This window comes from Panthera pardus, unplaced genomic scaffold, assembly GCF_024362965.1.
Source record: "Panthera pardus isolate Hobbes unplaced genomic scaffold, ASM2436296v1 HiC_scaffold_4, whole genome shotgun sequence".
NCBI classification, from domain to species: Eukaryota; Metazoa; Chordata; class Mammalia; order Carnivora; family Felidae; genus Panthera; species Panthera pardus.
In genome coordinates, this window is record NW_026526969.1 from 4,604,581 (window position 1) to 4,623,285 (window position 18,705).

Consider the following 18,705-nt stretch of genomic DNA (forward strand, 5'->3'; position numbering starts at 1 on the left):
AAAAGCAAAATGTGGCAAATTAAGCGTATTATGTGATTATGATGTGTATATATATATACACACACATAATATAATACACACATATACACATATAATATACATAATGTACATAATATACACATATAATTAATGTATAATATACATAATATACATAATATAATATACACATATAATACATACGTATAATATACATAATATACATAATATAATATACACATATAATTAATGTGTAATATACATAATCTAATATACACATATAATATACATAATATAATATACACATATAATATACATAATATACATAATATAATATACACATATAATTAATGTATAATATACATAATATAATATACACATATAATATACATAATATAATATACACATATAATTAATGTATAATATACATAATATAATATACACATATAATATACATAATATAATATACACATATAATTAATGTATAATATACATAATATAATATACACATATAATTAATGTATAATATACATAATATACACATAATATATACATATAATATACATAATATACATAATATAATATACACATATAATATACATAATATAATATACACATATAATTAATGTATAATATACATAATATACACATAATATATACATATAATATACATAATATACATAATATAATATACACATATAATATACATAATATAATATACACATATAATTAATGTATAATATACATAATATACACATAATATATACATATAATATACATAATATACATAATATAATATACACATATAATATACATAATATAATATACACATATAATTAATGTATAATATACATAATATAATATACATATATAATATATACACATATAATATACATAATATAATATATACAATTTTTTTCAGATAAAATGTTTTTCCAGCACCAAACCCCAAAAGGAACTTCTCTCAATAATCCTTTCCAATAGCTTAAGTTCAGACACTGGAAAAGTCATTAACGTTCAGAATCGTAGGCCGAGAATTTATGGATGAGGTGGGACCGAAAGTGGTGACGTCCTCGGGGGACAGGTGGGGACTTCTCACAGTGTTGACCCAGCCCCCACCAGCCTCTCTCTCTGCCTCAGTGACCTCCCGCGATTTCCTCCCCTTCCTAATACGCAGGCTGTTAAGCCCTATTGTGCTGCTCTGACATCTGGAACAAATCCTTTTGTCATACGCCATCAGACTTTAAACAAATAAGGGCTAATGAGTTATCCAGGCGCCACGATTTTGCCTCCACCAATAATTACTTTGTTCACTCGAGGGTAGTAAGAAGGTAACCGGCAGGAAGATCTCTCCTCTCTCACCTCACATTAGGATCCATTTGCTTTGACAAATATCTGACTTGGCTGATGTTTACAGTGTAACATGTTCATTTTTCCAGGTCTGCCCTGCGTGTCATCCTGTCCGGAAGCTCCAAGTGGAACGGCATGGGAAGCGCTCCGTGGAAGCCCAGCCCAGGCGAGTCTCAGCCCCTGGCCTCTCGATCCCTGTGTGAGGGAACAAGGACGAGCCGGGGACCCTTTTTGGGCCTCAGTGTCCTCACCTACACACCGGAGGGAACAGCACGTACCCCATAGCGTGGGATTACATGACAGCCCGACAGCATGTCTGAGACATAGTGGGGCATCCATAAACATTGGTTCCCATCCCATTCTCACACCGCTTGCAATCAGTGTGCCCTTTGAGGACATGGTCAACCGGTTTTTAAAAGCTAGGACGTACCTAGGTAAGTGCACCTTGAGGGCATTAGTTGTAGTCTAAAGACAGTTAACGAGGGTGATCTTCTTCCCTCTGCGTGATGCCTCTCCAAAGTCTTCTGCCCCTAGGGCACATCAGGAGGACGTATTGGCAGCCTGGCATAGCGGAAAGTTGACAAAATGGAGAAAGGACTACTGGGGATAACAGAGTGCGCACGCTGCCTCTCAGGCTGGCTCCCGGGGGGCCATGAGGCCAATGGACGATAGCTGAGCGTCCAGTCCCTGGGAGTAAAGAGCATGGGGAGGGTAAGACCATGGCTCCAGGAATTTCTGTAGATGACCCCCACTCCATCCAGCCAAGCGGGCCTACCACCAGCTGCAACAGCCACAGCTTCCGGAAGCTATTGGCACCCCTTTGAGAGGAAGTAAACCGAGGACGAAGCACCCGGTTTGGGAGGGATGTCAGAACATTTCCTGTCCTCGGAAGGAAATCTGAGACCGAGATCTGGAGGTACTCAGTACAGAGTGGAGCGTGTAGGGAAGTCAGAGGTGATGGGGCCAGGGGGTGTCAGCACAAGCTGAAGCCAGCAAGAGAGAGACGTGGCATCTGTGGCCAGTGCATGAACTGCCCAGACCAGCTGCCGTGGGCGATGGCTCAAGGGCTTTTTTTTTTCAACTTGCTTTTAATAAATTCATTAAATGTACATTTTATATGGGAAACTACACGAAACAAATCTGCAGTAAAACCTTGGATTGCGAGTAACTTGCCCTACGAATGTTCCGCACGACGAGCAAACATTTCTAACGCATTTTAACTTGATAAACGAGTGATGTCTGGCAAGACAAGCAAGATGTGACGCCGAATGTCACATGATCACAACCGAGCCAATGGGTCTTGAAATTCGCTTTGATGCACGAGTGCTTTGGACCGCAAGCCTGTGTCTGGAACGAATTATGCTCACATTTCCAAGGTTTTACTGTATGTAACAGTGATGCGTCAAAATGCAAAACCCTCAAAAACATGCTCTAAAAGCCAGCGCCCCAGAAACTTCTCTTGGGTCCTTGTGTAACTACTCCCCCCTCGTTTCTCCCATATCTTAACTAAGATGTCGAGTATCCTAAAAACTTTCTTGTTTTTCTTTATAGTCTTACTACATAAGCAGGCATCCTCAAATATAACGGACCGGTTTGCCTATTTCTTGAACTTAATATAGTCATACATGTGTTTTTGGTATCTGGTTTGTTTTGCCCAACATGATGTATGTAAGATCCCGTTCATGTCATGACAGATCATTTATTTCAATGCTGTGGAGAATTCCATTGTATGAATGTTCCGTGATGGACTTATTCATTCTAATTCTTTTTTCTTTTAATTTTTTAATGTTTATTTTTGAGAGAGAGAGAGAGAGAAAGAGTGCATGAGTGTGGGAGGGGCAGAGAAAGAGGGAGACACAGAATCCAAAGCAGGCTCCAGGCTCTGAGCCGTCAGCCCAGGGCCCGACGCGGGGCGCAAACTCATGAACCGCGAGATCGTGATCTGAGCTGAAGCCCCACGCGTAACCGACGGAGCCACCCAGGCGCCCCTGGATTTACTCATTCTAATGCTGATAAACAGTTAGATTGTTTACAGTTTGGGCTTACGACCCCAAATGCAGCTATGAGCATTCTTACGTACATCTGTTGGTGCACGAGAACACATCTCTATTGATCACGCACATCATCACACCCACGTGTGAAGTCCCGTGGAATCTACCGATCTACCAAATACCCCTCCCCCAACCCCCAACCCGAGCCAAGGTGAGGAAACAACAGAAAACGCAGGAAACAAAGGTTGTTCCCTCCACACCAAACCCAGACAAGTCTTCTTTGGGTTCAGTCGAGCTTTGCCTGTACAGCAGGTGGAGTTGTGTCCAACCCCCCAGACCAAACACTCAGGAGTTTGGAGTCACCCCTCCACCAGACTGGCTCTTGGCCCGAGACAAACAAGCCTGGGTCTGGGGCCAGTCTGGATAGCGGAGGTAGATTTTCCAGGCAGCCTCACAAAGCACTAGGACAACAGCAGTAAAAGGGAAGCTCCGTAATCAACGCCTAGGAAGAAAATGTAAGTGAGGCTGTGCAAGAAATCTGCATCGTGAGAATTGAGGACAAAAGATATGAGGAGAGGAGGGAAACCTTTCTCGTGGATTTATTTATTTAATAAATTTATTTTGTCAAGTGGAAAAACTGGAACTAAATAACCGCTATTTTTCCTCAATTATGATCAGATGGATACTCATTAGGCAACGGCGAAAAAATAACCAGAAAATAACTAAAATGAAAACATCATATTAGGAATACATTGGCTGCAAACATTTAGGCAATGGACCTTTCCCAAGAGAAATGAGTACTTACAAATAAACATTATATTTCTGATTCAATTTCAGGGGATTCTGAGACTCTCAGAAACTTCTGTTTGGAATGTAAAATGGTTGAACCACTTTGGAAGGCAGCGTGGCAGTTTCTTCTTCTTTTTTTTTTTTTTTCAAAGTTTATTTATTTATTTTCAGAGAGAGAGAGAACAGGAGAGGGGCAGAGAGAGAGGGAAAGAGAAAATCCCAAGCAGGCTCCAAGCTGCCAGCACAGAGCCCGATGTAGGGCTCGAACTCACAAACCGTGAGATCATGACCTGAGCCGAAATCAAGAGTCGGACGCTTAACTGACTGAGCCACCCAGGAGCCCAGCAGTGTGGCAGTTTCTTTAAAAAGTGAGTACAAGGGCGCCTGGGTGGCTCAGTCGGTTAAGTGTCCGACTTCAGCTCAGGTCGTGATCTCACAGTTTGTGAGTTCAAGCCCCACATCGGGATGCGTGCTGGCAGCTCAGAGCCTGGAGCCTGCTTCGGATTCTGTGTCTCCCTCTCTCTCTGCCCCTCCCCCGCTCGTGCTCTCTCTCTCTCTCTCTCTCTCTCTCAAAAAAATAAACATTAAGAAAAAAATTTTTTTAAGTGAGAGTACACACACCATATGACCCACAGATATTTCCCCAGGGGAAGTAAAACCACACGACTATAGGAAGATTTGTATGCAAATGCTCATCCCGGCGTTATTTACAATAGCCCCAAACCTGAATCCCTCCAAGCATCGGACAACAGATGAATGGATAAACCAAGCTGTGGTTTATCCTTGTGATGGAATACTGCCTCGCGATTCAAGAGAATGAAATTGATACCTCTGGCAAATGCAAGAGTCTCAAAAGAATCATGCCGAGGGAGTGGTACTCTTTGCTTTCATTTATTTAAAGTTCCGAAAAATTCAGACGAATCCATAGTGGCAGAAACAGCGGTGGTTGCCTGGCAAGGGTCGGGACCTTGGGACGGAGGAATTACAGACAGGCACGGGACAACGGAGGGGTGATGGAGATGTTCACTGTCTCGACTGGGGTGAGGGTTTCATGGGTGCGTACACGTGTCAAACGTGATCAGGCTGTACCCTTAAACGCGTGCGGTTCGTTACATGCCACTTATTCCTCGGTATGGCGATTCCAAGCATGATGCTTCGCAATACTGACCACCGGGGAATAAAATCTGCATAATCCTACACTTCCGATCGCGGGGCACAGATTTATCACCTGCATGGAAAGCAGTTTTGCAAGATGCATCCTAAATTGTTACTATTACTGTTGCTACAGTACAGATGAAATGTAAGAGGATTGGCCCAAATAGGCAAGGAAGAGGCAGTTCAGTGGCAGGTGGCGTTAGTCCCTGAGTTGTCTTTTAGGGAAACGCGTGCTCGGAGATGTTAGAGATCCCCCGATCAGAGCATCCGGCTCTGTGAGCGCAACCTCTCATGTCAACCATTTGGCTGATGTTCATCCACAGCCACCAGATGGGTGAGGTGCGTCTGACCCTTTGTTCCTGGCGTTTGAAACAGAAGAGTGAAGTTCTTTAATTACTCCTTTAGGGACGGTTAATGCATTCTAAGTGTTTTCTAAGTCTGGGAAAGTGAGTGATTGTCTCTAGCTAATACTTTTATACTCAAGGTTAGTTCTTGTTTTCGGATAATATTTTTAATTCATTAGCCTCCCTTAATGCAGCTGGTGACCACTGGTTAGTTAAGCGGATAAACCATTAATGCGAGAGCTAGTATTAACACGGGTTCAATCTACCAATTTCTTGGTCATAGGCAACACGAGCAGACCCTGTAAAATAAAAATGCTTGCTTTGAGTACCTTCTCCTTAACTAAACGATGTACTAAATGTATTTTCCACAGCCTGGAGCTTGCAATTTCAGCAAGGGTGAATAATTGTGAAGAAGGCAGGGCAAAGGAGGTGGGGGGACAGTGGAGATGGGGAATGGAGGGAAGCATAGCATAACCGGTTCCTCATTGAAGGGGAGGAATTAGGGACAGAAATTCCCAACCCCATGAGCCCACCTAGCCAGCGGGCGGAGGGGGTCGGGGGGAGAAGGGGGTGATATATCAGGAAGAAGAAAGAGAACCCAAACATTTCTGGCACTTCACAGACCATCTCTGAACCTTACGTTTTAATAAGTTATGTTTAAAAGATGATGTGCCCCTGATTACAGAAGGGAGACGAGAACATGTTCACTTCACGTCGAGTCTAGGCTGGCTCTCTGCTGATTGAATTTTCCAGAAATCAATAGAGATGCATTTCAAAGTCTGGAGCAACTTCAGGGAGTCCTTCCAAAGACAAGCAGGGAACAGGTGCATCCTTTAAAGAGGGCTAAAAGGGGGCAGAGCAAAGCTCCAGAGAGTAAACTAAATCCAGGTATGCATTTCTGACATCATAACTCAAAGCAATGCGTGTAATTGATAAAGATTGAAAATTACGCAGCCGCTAAGAACGGCAGAATTAGGAAGGCTCTGACAAGCCGTTCCACATGGCTCCTTCCTGCCTCGCTTTAAGCAGTCAGTTATGAAACGCCAACAGTGATCACGGTGTGATGTTAGGTAGCAAAGTGTGGGAAGAGAGAGAAATAAATATTTGGCGGTCATTTTTCATCTCGTCACTGTCCTGTTGGGAAAAAAAAAATAGCTATTGGCCTTGTATTGCTTAAAACACAAAGACGAAAGGCCTTAGCAGGCATTATAGTGTGTTGCTATTCTGTCCCCAGTTCACCCATTTCTCAACATATGCCCTTGCCCACCATCCGGTCAACGGGTTTGATGTGTCAGGACATGCACGGCACATATATGTTTGCCTAACACCAAGTATCACGTAGCAATACCAAACATTAGGTTCCTTAATCCTGGTTGCTGTGACAAACACAAAAGCAAATCAAAAACAAGAAAACCAAAAGGCTCACCAATAGCGCAGTGACTCAATGTAAAAGCTCACCCAAGTATGGTTTGTTCACTCAAAGTCCAGTGAGGATATTCCTAGATGGCAGCTCACTGGACAGGAACCTTCTAAATAGCGACTCTGGCTCATGCCCCTTCCGTTTGGATTGCCCACGGTCTCTTACAGCCTCCTTACAACCCTCTCCTCTCTGGGTTTATGGCCAAGCGAGAGCAAGGGGGTGCTCTTGCAGAAAGTTTTAGGGGCCAGGCCTAGAATTGTCCATTGGTCAAAACCAACCATATGAGCCCACCTAGATGGGGAAGGGGGGGTATATATCAGTTTTGTGTTGGTACATAGCAAACCACCCCAAAGCTTCGCTCGCAGTTCTGTGACTTGGCAGTTTACTCTGGATTTCGCTGGGCTAACTCATACATCTGTTGGTCAGATTCTGCCTCTGGTGGTTGACCGGCTGTGGGCTGGAACAAAGGACTTGGCCATGAATCTCTCATCATCTACCAGGCTTGTTCCCGGCTTCTCAGATTTCTCAGAACTGTAAGAGACCAAGCCAGTTACAGCGTGCCGATGCTTTTCAGTACTTCCGCTGTGTTGCATTTGCTACTGGCTCATGGGCCAAAGCGACCGGATGGGTTGAGCGCTTTGGGGAAGGGTGCGTGTATTTTATACATGGCATTTGACTCTTTGGAGGCTGGAGGGTAGACTGTGACAGGCAGAATAATGGGCCCCCCTAAAGGTGTCCACATCTTAATTTCTGAAATGTGTTAAAAAAAAAAAAAAGGAATGTTACACGGCAAGGGGGAACTAAGGGTGTTAATCGCCTGGCTTTAACGTAAGGAGACGATCGTGGCGTATCCGGGTGGGCCCCTGTAATCATGTAGGTCTTTAAATGAGAACGAGAGAGGCAGGAGAGTTAGAAATGGAGGGATGACATCACGAGAAAGACCTGACCAGCCATTGATGGCTTTGCGGATGGAAGGGGATGGGAGCCAAGAGATCCAGACAAGCATCTAGACCCCGGAAAAGTCAAGGAAACAGATGATCCCCTAGAGACTCCAGACAGGAAGACAGCTCTGCCAACAGTTGGACTTCAGCCCACCGAGACCCGTTTTGGACTTCTGGCCTCCAGAACCGCAAGAGAATAAATTTACGTCGCTTTATGCCACTAACCTTGTGGTGATTTGTTATCGCCGCAACAAGAAGCCGACAGAGCAAGCCTCTGGGGCAAGCCCAGAGTCAGCGTGGGAGGGACACCATAGACACCATCGGGCATGGATCGAGCAAGATGTGAACAAATAGGGCTGTTCCAACAATCAGTCTGCCCCAGGTGGGTAGAAAATACGGTATTCCCGAGCGTCCCTGAACATAACACGGTTTGATAAAAAAATAATAATAATAACTTCGTCTCTGCAATGTGTGTTTTAATAAACAACCAGGGGACTTGGATAGGCAGTTGCTTTTGTGGACTGCTTGGTATGGAAACCCCATACCATTCAGTCATTTCCAATTACCCCCAACCTGGCCCCCACCCCGCCCTTGAAGGGAAACAACACGTCCTGTGACATTACGTCCCTGCCTAAGCCCCTCTGAGGATTTCCCAGCATCCCACCGCATTTGTGATTAAACCACACGTCTTCAAGTTATTTCATCCACATTTATCTGTCCATCCCCGTCTTTGCTCCTTTCAGAGCAAAATGGTCCTGCTTTCAGGTGCTCTGGGCCTTTGCACGTGCTGTGTCCTCTCCGTGGGCCACGCCGTGCTGTCCGCTTAGTGCACGTAACTCCTTCCCCTCTGAGTTTTAGCTGAAGCCCTTAGTGAAGCTTTCCCTGACCTACTTCCCGTCTCGCCTGGACTTCTCTACCATACTTTCTCAGAGCAGCTTGCATTTGTTATTCCCTACCATTTATCACCGTCTTAAACTATACACGTGTTTGTTTGATGGCTTGGCTGAAGTTCTTCCTTTACTGATTTACAGCATTTGTAGACATGGGGATTGTGACCTTTTTGATTGAAGTATAATTGACACACAGTGTTACGTTAGTTTCAGGTATACAGTGTAATGATTTAGCAATTCTGTACGGTTTTCAGTGCTCATCAAGGTAAGTGTGCTAGTGTTGAGAGAGAGCATGAGCAGGGGAGAGGGGCAGAAGGAGGGGAGGGAGGGACACAGAGAGAGAGAGAGAGAGAGAGAGAGAGAGAGAGAGAATCTCAAGGAGGCTCCACACTCAGCACAGAGCTCCATGCGGGGCTCTCTATCCTGTGACCTTGGGACCATGTCCTGAGCCCAGATCAAGGGTCAGAGGCTCAACCCACTGAGCCATCCAGGCGCCCCATACATTGATTGATGTAATAACATCTAATAGGAAGTTTAAAATCAAGATACCATATAATCCTAGCAATGCTACCAAAACCATCCCTGCATGGAAGCGTTCCCTTAAAAAGCGGAGCACGAAACGCAAACAGATCTTCATGGTGCTTCCCTGTGGTGGGTGCAGCAATAAATCTCTATTTTTCGTCTGGCTTTTGCTTTTCTTATTCTCAAAATATTTTTGAAGGAGGAGTTACTGCCTTGACGGTAAAAACTGAACATTAAGCAAATAAAGGCACCAAACGAAGTGTTCGCTACGGGAGGAGCCATCAGCGGGGGGCTGGGTCTGCCCATCACCCCTCCGGGCTGAGGGAAGCACATGTGATCCGTTCCAGGCTCGCCACCTCCCCGTGGGATGACGGCATTCCAGGTGGCCCCACCGGCCTCCACACTTAGAGATGCCTTCTCAGTGGTGGTGTCGCATTTCCTCCGGATCACGCGCGCTGCCCCTGTGACTCCTGTCTGTGGCTGGCTTGCTCTGGGAGGAGTGCACCTGTCTGAGCAGAGCGGCCCCTAAGACCCCTGTGCTAATTAGAACAAGGCACCCTTTGCGGGCAGATAACAGCCTGGAGCCAGGAGGTGCCCGTGGAGAGCAGAGCCAGGCTGGAATTTTTCCCCTTCCCCAATCCTACCCGCCCCAGGTGCACCTCCTCTCCAGCACCCACTCATCTGGGTGAAAAACTAGTGACGTTGAGGGATCATCAGCTCAGTTGGTGTTCAGCCAGCAAAGGGGAGATATTCATTCCCATACCGTCACTTTTACAGAACTGTGGGGGATTGCCCGCAAGACGTTACAGCACTTAGACTCGAAGGTTCCACGAGGCAGGGGAGACTTGATCAGGAGCTCACCTCCCAGAAGCTCAGATCAGGGTACCGCACAAACGTGCCGGGTTCAAAGGCAAAATACTGTATAACTACCACCTCTGCAAACAGCAACAAGGACTCAATTCATAGCATGGAAAAGTTAGAAGGAAAAATTTAAATAATTTTTAATGTTTGTTTACTTTTGAAAGAGAGTGCAAGCGAGGGAAGGGCAGAGAGAGAGGGAGACACAGAATCTGAAGCAGGCTCCAGGCTCCGAGCTGTCAGCATAGAGCCCGACGTGGGGCTCGAACTTACGAACCTTGTGATCATGACCTGAGCCAACGCCAGACGCTCAACCGAGCCACCCACGTGCCCCAGAAGGAAAAAACAAATTTAAACAATCTAGTCTATTTGATAATAAGGAAGCCTGAGGATTTCAGGAGAATATGATAGTGATAATAACAGTCGTAACAATAATAAAAGAGCCTAAATGATGGAATGAGAATAAGGAGACAGACACCTAAATAGAATGTGTGGCTCTACGTGGAGTTCTGGACCAGAAAAGAACTCTTGGGAAAAAGGTGAATAAGGTCCATAAATAGCTTTGTGTCCATGTGGACGTCCTGAATTTTGATAATTGTACTGTGGTTGTATTAGATGTAATATTTGGGGAATCTGCACCCAGGGGATTCAGGAATTCTTTTTACTTTCTTTGCATATTTTTTTAATTTGGAAAAAAAAAAAATAACACCATACACACATACACAAAACCACACAAAGATACACACACAAGCTGGTCCCAGCATGCAATTTTAAATTTAAACAAAGTTTTTTTAAACTTTAAAAAAAAAATTTAAAAACGGGGTGGGGGGCGCACCTGGGTGGCTCGGTTGGTTAAGCGTCCAACTTCGGCTGAGGTCATGATCTCCCGGTTCGTTTTGTGGGGCTGGGTTCTGAGCCACCCAGGTGCCCTGCTCCATGCAATTTTATAGGTGAGGACACTGAGAATGGAAGCCTCTGGCTCAGAGTCAGACAGTAAGTGGGAAGAGAGAAGTGTCTCCCCAGCCTCCATTTCCACCATCGGCCTCATATGCCCGAGTCAAGCCAACGAAACCCCATGGATGGGAGGAGTCTCTTGGGAAAAAATAACCCTGAGTTGTTCTCTTTTAGCATCCTTGGTCTGCTTGGTATGGCCAGGCTTGGTCTAAAGACTCCAGAAGCCCAGGAGGGAGGACGTAAGCCAATACTGTGCCCCATCCAGTGCGTAGGCTCGAAGAGGTATCATATTCACCTCTCCGGGCCAGTTCCCTCCAGGCTCCAGTTTTTTCGGAACTCCATAGTCTCCCGACATCCGTGCTTGAGAGAAGCCCTCCGAGACTGTGGGGGAGAAGGTCACTGCAAGGTGGTTGTTGGTTGCTCAGGGGTCATGACAGAGCTCAGCAGAGTGTCCATGGAGCTGGAGGCAAACCTGGGTTCCAGCGGGTGCTTTAAAGGACTTTGGTCCCAACTGGAGAGGAGGTCCATTCACGGCACAACATCGTAGCCCTTGCTCTCTCTGTCCAGAGACAAGGGCTTGCGCTAGATAACTAACACACAGAGGACCCTGGGTTGGTTGCGTCCGTCTTTCTGACCGATGGACGAACAGGTTTCGCTCAGACCTTAGGGCATATGACGGCCTTGTTCCGTCTGGACCAGGGGCCCCACATCCTGTATTTCTTGGGATAGGGAGAGTCACGGGTATTGTAATGGCTGTACCACACGCTCCCAACCGTCACCGTCCCGAGTCCTCCGCGGTCAGGGTGGTTTATGCTTAGGTGTTTCCCCATCTCCGGAAAGCAAATGCTCCTTACTGTCAACAAATTTTGATATTTGGGGCCTCCTTCCCGTTTTTCCACCTGATGCCTCCAATGCCTGGCCGTGCGTGTGTACGTGTGTGTCTTTGTGAGGGTTGGCCGGTTTCCTGTTTGCAAGCCCGTTTGTAGGCACTTACGATGTAGCTTTTCCCCCTTAGTAAATCCGTTGTTACTCCCACCAGGAAGGTTCATCTTCAAAAAATTGTCATCCTTTGACCTCTGCTTCTTCCTCCTCTCCCAGATGGCCCTGGGGGTTTGTAACCTTCAAAATATGTCTTTATTGACTTTCTTTAGCTGGGGTTTGGGAGACGCAGAGATAAACGTGTAACTTCCATCCGTTTTGGTTGGACTGAGTGTATAAAGGTAGAATTTTCAACCTCAAATCAGTGGGAGGGGTACCTAGCCACTGTGTGCAGACGCGTAAACCATCCATTCCCAAGTGCATCATGCTCATATGACGTCAGCGCCCCGGAGGAAGGAGAATCAGAGCTCGGCTTTCACACGTTAAGAGGCCAGCGTGCCCTCGAAGACCGGACACCCGAACCTGAGTGTTTGAAATGCTGCGACATCTGCATGTCTGAAAGCGTCAGGGTCAGGGTTAAGAGGCTGAGGGTGACCCCGGGGTGCCTTACTTCCACGTCATTGAGTTTAGTCTGTATCTGTAAAATGGCAATGGCGCTGTAGATAAGGCGCTAACTTCTCCCCTAAGGCTGAAACCTCTTTGTGATCCTGTGAGGTCTACACCCGCTTGCGCTGAGCCACTCACCCGGCCCTGCCTGCCACCCATGGGGCGCAGGGGGCTCTGAGCGAGAGAGCGCACAGCGATTGGAAACACTCCGCAGCTGTGATGGAGTTTTCACTGGTTACGGGGCAAATGGAAAAATATGGCCACTGTGATATACCTGTTGGTGAAGCCTTGCTTAATGTTTTCTGTCGCAGGCACTGCTCTTTGTTCTGATCACCAAAGGTCTTGGGACTCAGAGACCCTGGCACGGCGTCCGCGATGGGTCGCTGTCTTCCTGAGCTACTCCCCTCGCCCTCCGCGTGCACAGCCAAGGGGGTGGGGAGTGCCACCTCTCCGTCTGGATTGTTCAGTTCCGTGTCCTGCTTGGTTGGGTTGGTTGTAGGAGAGCAGGTGCAGAGGTAACCGCTCGGATACACGGATGAGTCACTCAAGTCAGCTGAACACAGGTGGGACAGGGGGGTAACGGCCAGCAGAGCCGGGGGGGGGCTGCCGAATGGGCCGTCGGCTTCATGGGACACGTCTGTTGGTGGCAAACTTGCTCGAGTGTGAAGATGGTGGGGGAGGCATTCAGTGATCACCTGCTCCATGCCCGGTCGGTCACCTGTGACCAGAAAGGTCCTTGGAAGGAGGCGAAGATGGGCTGGGGCCATCACCAGCAACCTGCAGGGCGCATAAGAGGACATTGGTGGTGGACGTTTGCCGAGGACCCCGCGGCCTCCCCCCCATTGCTTTGAACATGGATGTTGTTCAGCCAGGCTCGCTGCTAGCAATGAGTGGCAGCTGACAAACCACGCCGGAATCAGCCACTAACGGTTTACGGGGCACCCTGTGTGTGACGCCCCCAAGGACAGGACTACTTTCTCGTCTTCCTTGCCACCTTGAAGAGATTTCCCAGGATGGTCGGTGACCCTGATTTTGACGGTAAGTGTGACCATAGCAGGCATTTATGGAGTGTTAGCTTAGCACCTGACTTCTCGTATCACTGGCTCCGAGACGGGACGTGATTGTCACCCCATTCTTCCAACCCGACTGACTTAATTCAAACATGGTTATTGTTTACTCTGCGTCGAGCGGGGCTGATTTTCTTCCTCCAAAATATATATTAAACCCATTGCCTTTGTCTCCTTTGTTTCCCACGCCCGGGCCAGCCCTCACCTCCTCTCTCTCGTCATCAGGACACTGGTAAGGACGTGCTAACGTGCCAGGGTCACTCCGCCTCTGTTCTCTCCTCAAATCGCCGTCCAGCCCGAAGCGTCTTCCAAAATGCCAGTCGGCGGCAGGGCGCCCACGGGTCACAATCTCTGTAGTGACTCCCCATCACCAACGGGATACAGTTCTGCTCATTTTCTGGGCTCGCAAGTGCCCCTCGAGGTGAGCCCGGCCCGGGACCCCAACCCCCCTTAGCATCACCTACCACCTGAGCACATTATGCTGCTTCCCTTCCGACTTCCGAACGGGGCAACCTTGCCCCTCTTCCTTCTGGTCACCCCCTTCCCACCCTGCTCCAGCCCCGAGCTCCCGCAAAGCCCAAGGTTACCCTGCACACACCTCTCTTGTAACGCTTACCGCCGTGTTTTAGAATCACCTGTCGGCGCGTCCTCGCTAGACTCTGAACTGCTAAAGGCGGGTCTCAATCTTAATTCTCTTGAGATCGCTATCTTTAGACGGTAGCTAAACACAAACTCCGTACTTGATAAAAAGCCTCTTAGGTGGTATGTGACTGACGCTGGTAAGCCCCTTACGAACACTTCTAGAGTCTCCGTGAAAAATGTGTGACTGAAATATGCCATCAGCCGTTGGACACGCACACACCTGCAACCTAGAGTGGTCTTTTAAAAACGTAAACCAGGTCACGCCCCTCTGTCCCTTTCTCCTGCTCATTCACTGTGCCTGGGCCCTGCCCTGGGCATCCTCCGTGTCCCGGAGGAAACACGCCAAGCTCTTTTCTACCCCCCGCGTCTGGCACGTGCTGTTCCCTTGGCCTGGAACTCTCTGGCGTCAGAGCTTCCGCTGGCAGGCTCCTCTTTCTCACGTAGGTGACAGCTCATTTGTCACATTCTCAGAGAGACCTTCTCCTGTCTGACACAGCTTCTTCCTTCCACCCTTGAGTCAGGAGTCCTGACCACATCAGCTCTTTCCATTTTTATCACCGCATTCGTCTTACCGTGGAGTCCGCGTGTTCCTTCCTATGAGCTCTGTAGTGCTGCCTCCTTCTGGACTGGGAAAGAAACACCACGGGGGCAGGGTCTCCTCTGTCCTCTTCTCCACCCGCCCTGAGCTCAGTGTACATTGAATCACACAGATTCAATGAGTTTGTTGAGTATCTAATTTATTCCTCCTTACAATCCCAGGAGCTAAATACTATTTTTATCCCCATTTTACAGATGAGGTGGGGGTGGGGGGGAGGGGCTCCAAGAGGTCCATACAGTAGACCGGGCAGCTATTCAGCTGAGCAACCTGCTTGATTTTACAGTCGGCACTCTTTGACTACTACACTAGTCCAAGCCTTACCCATCTGAGACCGCCTTCCCGCCTGGTCTAAAGGCCCTCCACGTCTCACCCCTCTCCCCACCCATTCTTGAGCAGGAGGAGGGACTTCTATTTCTCTGCCCCCTCCATCCCTCATGTTTTCTCTTTCTCTTCTGAGGCTCAACCTGGCTGCACACCCTCAAGACTGCCTCAGGCCACTCCCACAGTTTGGTCAGACTCCGCGTCAGAGTCAGGAGACCTGGCATGGATAGATAGTACCTCCCAGTTCCCAGTGCCTGGACCAGTGTGTCCCCTTCCAGTGCTCCCATTTCATAATGACTTGTGTTTTCCAATGCCCGTTCTACTCCTTTGAAATGAAGTGTGCGTGCGAGAGAGCAAGGAATATTCTGGAATGCGAAGCTTTGGCATGCATTTAGGGTCATCAGGATGGCATGTTCATTGGCCATCAACTTCCTTCTTGCCCAGAATGGCTTAAGGTCACAATATCAATCCCAAAGTCGGTCTCCATAGCCCAGACTCTAATTTTGTGTTCCTCTAGAGATGGGACCTCAGTTTTGACGATTTTTTTTTCTCCAGCTTTCTTTTTTTTTAATGTTTATTTATTTTTTTTGAGAGAGAAAGAGAGAGCACGCCCGCAGGGGGGAGGCAGAGAGTGAGAAGGAGAAGGAACTACCTGTCAGTGCAGACCCTGACGTGTGGCTCGAGCTCACAAATGGTGAGATCACGACTTGAGCCGGAATCAAGAGTCAGACTCTTAACTGACTGAGCCACCCTGGTGCCCCCTCCAGGTTTCTTACCATAAAGAAGATGGCCTGAAATTCATTCATTCATCCATGCATTCCTTTCACACGCAATTCTGGCCCCAACAGGGTGTCCCAAGTGCTGCGTATGCTAAGTGCTGGGGCAACACAGATGTGTAAGACATGGTCCCCCTCCCTGCCATGGTCACTAGGGCTGGGAAGTATATGACAGCCTCCTGAAGGGAGTAATAATTTTTACTTTCACCCTTGTACCCGATCCCTCGCTCTACCATCCCGACCTCTTAAATTCAAGACAGCTTCCCTCTGACCATGAAAAAGCACCCGAGGTTACATGAGAAAACATTAGCTGGTGCATAAAGCTGTCAAACTCCTGGAGAGAACTGGCCCCAAGCAGACACTTGGAAAGACAAAGATTGAGGAACCCACCGGAGATTAAAGGAAGCATTTTTCACCTTCTAGTGTGGAAGGATGCCCGGTCACAAAGCCAGCAAAAGACCCAAGGAGGTCAATTGAGATGACCTAAACACCAAGTCAAAGTAAATTATGGAGGGGAAGCAAGAAGGAAGAAGAGAAAATAGGTCTAAAACACAATGCGTATACCCAGAAGTGCTAACTGCGTTTCCCTTGGAGGCTGCCAAAAGGAGCATATGTTTGGGGTCCTGGAGGGCAGGGAGCAGGGCTGTTGGGTGCATTCAGCTGACTTGGGGGCTACTGCTCCTGCCCCCGAAGCCTATGCCTTAATTCGCTTAGACAGGCTGCTTTCGACTCCGCTCGGACCAGCTGACTTGTACCGGAACAGAGGTCATACAAACTGTTACCACCAAGATGATTAAGCTTGGTCGCTTTAAAGACTTCTCTCTTTCAGCCTTTGCCAGCTTCAATTGATGTTTTCGCTCTACAAGGCAAGGATAGGAGAATGGGGGGTGGCCATGGAAGCCCCATGGAGTCACAGACCCCCCCACACGAATTCTGAGACCGTATTTCAAATGTTCGCTGACTTTCTGGGGTTGTTGTTTGCCTTAGATTCCCATCTGATTAGGGAAGGAAAAGGGAAGGAATCTGCCCTCTTTGGTGAGTAATTATTCTAGGATCCAGAATTTTTTTGTTGCTAGTAAGATCATCTCACTTACGTGCAAGTATATAAATTAATCCTATTTTTAAAAAAATGTTCTTCTTATTTTGAGAAGGGAAGAGAGACCACATGACTGTGCATGAGTGGGGAAGGGGCAGAGAGAGAGAGAGAGAGAGAGAGAGAAAGACTCCCAAGCAGGCTCCGTGCTGTCAGTGCAGAGGCCAATGTGGGGCTCGATCTCACGAACTGAGAGATCAGGACCTGAGCAGAAATCAAGAGTTGGATGCTTAACTGACTGAGCCACCCAGGCGCCCCTAACTCGATCCTATTTTGAGGAGGTAACTTTCACATTTGAAATGCACACTTTTGCATCGTGGTTTGGTTTGAGGGCAGAACCATAGCAGGAGAGAAAGGGAAACAGAGGCAAATGTTCAATCCCCTTCTTCTGTGACAAGTTTCGAGAACAGCATCGCCATTAGGGATGTGAGCATAAAGGCTATGTTTTTCCCCTTAAAGGGGCTGTTAGCAAGTGGCACTAGCTGAAGGCTGCGATTAGCCCTTCCCTTCTCGATGTCCTGTCCGTAATTGTCGCCAATGCAAATTCACTGGACATGTCAGCGGAGCCCCAAACCTATATCCTGATCTTTAGCTGAAAACATCTCTGAATTAGATCATGAAAATTAGAATAAAATTCATCCACCAGTGGCAATTAATGAGTCATGACTAACTGAGGAAGGAGGAGGAGGGTGGGAGAGAGGAGCTCTCCTTTCATTGCTGCTGAGGGTTACACGGAAGGAAAAATTACACCGCACTTTGTGAGTGCACAACTCGCCATCACCCTTGGGAGACATCAGACGTTGCGACCCAGCTCCGGGGATTTCTCTTCAACACCCTAGGGGAAGAAGATATCCAGAGAAATGTGGAAACAGGTGATCTGGCTTCCAGCCTTTGAGCTGCTAGCAATAAGCTTTGTCACCCTAGGCGGGTCATACGGCCGCTTTGAGCATCTTTAAGATGAAGGCACCTGTCCACGTGGTCCCCGCGAACATGTCCAATCCACGTGCCAAAGTCCAGGGGGGTACCCACAGGACTTGCCCTGTGCCTCCATAAATAGAGCCAATCAGGTTCAAGAACATCGCCCAAATCTTGGCTCTCTGTTCCACAATAGAGGTAATAGAGACAGGGGCTCTAGTTAACAGGCTTGGCATTGTACATTAAGAGACAGCCACGATTGCCTCCTTGCGGCATCACACCCAGGGCCGCTCGCCTCGTCTGAGAAATGGATGGCGAGCCATTTCAGCCGGCTTTGCTGCCGGGTCCCTGAGCTGAGAGCCTCTGGGGCACAGTGTGATTGAGCTGGGGATGCTGCACAGCCAGACTCTCCCGGGGGGGAATCCCTTTTTCATTTACATTTTCCAATTTCCAGACTTGTCAACACTCTCTGCCTCCCTTCTCCAAGAAGAATGGAAACTCAAAAACCAAGGGTAAAAAGTGCACGCGAGACTCAGCAGCTTTGGGCTGTGAGATCCCCTATTTGCCAAGAGTGATGGCCTCTCTGTGCCCTCAGTCACAAAGGCCATCTTGGGGTGT

At 47.6% G+C, this 18,705-nt stretch overlaps 1 long non-coding RNA gene across 2 annotated transcripts in view; it reads left to right on the forward strand.

Moving 5' to 3' along the window:
• The window catches only part of LOC109250635 (uncharacterized), a 134,323-nt gene that overhangs the window by 88,462 nt on the left and 27,156 nt on the right, over positions 1-18,705 (forward strand). The window contains exon 3 of one of the 2 annotated variants that reach the window (XR_002073118.2): positions 1,416-2,154. The exons of the other annotated variant lie outside the window; for it this stretch is intronic. This is a non-coding gene — a long non-coding RNA (uncharacterized LOC109250635). Of the gene's footprint in view, positions 1-1,415; positions 2,155-18,705 lie in introns of those variants that run through there. 2 annotated transcript variants of the gene reach the window in all.